Consider the following 1,717-nt stretch of genomic DNA (forward strand, 5'->3'; position numbering starts at 1 on the left):
AAGTTTGAATGTGGGGGTTCAACACCAAACTTAGAATTTGGTTGTGGCCTCCCAACACCAAACTTAGAGTTTGACTGTGGGGCTCTGTTTGACTCTGTTTTGAGAGAAGCTCTTCATGCTTCCTCTCCATGGTTACAAAGGGATATCCTTGAGCCTTAAACACAAGGGATTCTTCATTCACTTGAATGAACAATTCTCCTCTGTCAACATCAATCACAGCCTTTGCTGTGGCTAGGAAGGGTCTGCCAAGGATGATGGATTCATCCATGCACTTCCCAATCTCTAGGACTATGAAATCAACAGGGATGTAATGGTCTTCAATCTTTACCAGAACATCCTCTACAAGTCCATAAGCCTATTTTCTTGAATTGTCTGCCATCTCTAGTGAGATTCTTGCAGCTTGTACCTCAAAGATCCCTAGCTTCTCCATTACAGAGAGAGGCATGAGGTTTATGCTTGACCCTAGGTCACACAAGGCCTTCTTGAAGGTCATGGTGCCTATGGTACAAGGTATTGAAAATTTCCCAGGATCTTGTCTCTTTTGAGGTAGTTTCTGCCTAGACAAGTCATCCAATTCTTTGGTGAGCAAAGGGGGTTCATCCTCCCAAGTCTCATTACCAAATAACTTGTCATTTAGCTTCATAATTGCTCCAAGGTATTTAGCGACTTGCTCTTCAGTGACATACTCATCCTCTTCAGAGGAAGAATACTCATCAGAGCTCATGAATGGCAGAAGTAAATCCAATGGAATCTCTATGGTCTCATTATGAGCCTGAGATTCCCATGGTTCCTCATTAGGGAACTCATTGGAGGCTAGTGGACGTCCATTGAGGTCTTCCTCAGTGGCGATCACTGCCTCTTCCTCCTCTCCAAGTTCGGCTATGTGGGTCATGTTAATGGCCTTGCATTCTCCTTTTGGATTCTCTTCTGTATTATTTGGAAGAGTACTAGGAGGGAGTTCAGTAATTTTCTTGCTCAGCTGTCCCACTTGTGCCTCCAAGTTTCTAATGGAGGACCTTGTTTCAGTCATGAAACTTTGAGTGGTTTTGATTAGATCAGAGACCATGGTTGCTAAGTCAGAATGGCTCTGCTTAGAATTCTCTGTCTGTTGCTGAGAAGATGATGGAAAAGGTTTGCCATTGCTAAACCTGTTTCTTCCACCATTATTGTTGTTGAAACCTTGTTGAGGTCTCTGTTGATCCTTCCATGAGATATTTGGATGATTCCTCCATGAAGGATTATAGGTGTTTCCATAGGGTTCTCCTATGTAATTCACCTCTTCCATTGAAGGGTTCTCAGGATCATAAGCTTCTTCTTCAGATGAAGCATCCTTAGTACTGCCTGGTGCAACTTGCATTCCAGACAGACTTTGAGAAATCATATTGACTTGCTGAGTCAATATTTTGTTCTGAGCCAATATGACATTCAGAGTATCAATCTCAAGAATTCCTTTATTCTGATTCGTCCCATTGTTCACAGGATTCCTTTCAGACGTGTACATGAATTGGTTATTTGCAACCATTTCAATTAGTTCTTGAGCTTCTGCAGGCGTCTTCTTCAGATGAAGAGATCCTCCAGCAGAGCTGTCTAATGACATCTTGGACAACTCAGACAGACCATCATAGAAGATACCTATGATGCTCCATTCAGAAAACATGTCAGAAGGACACTTTCTAATCAATTGTTTGTATCTTTCCCAAGCTTCATAGAGGGATTC

The sequence above is a fragment of the Arachis duranensis genome, chromosome 1, assembly GCF_000817695.3.
Source record: "Arachis duranensis cultivar V14167 chromosome 1, aradu.V14167.gnm2.J7QH, whole genome shotgun sequence".
Lineage (NCBI taxonomy): Eukaryota > Viridiplantae > Streptophyta > Magnoliopsida > Fabales > Fabaceae > Arachis > Arachis duranensis.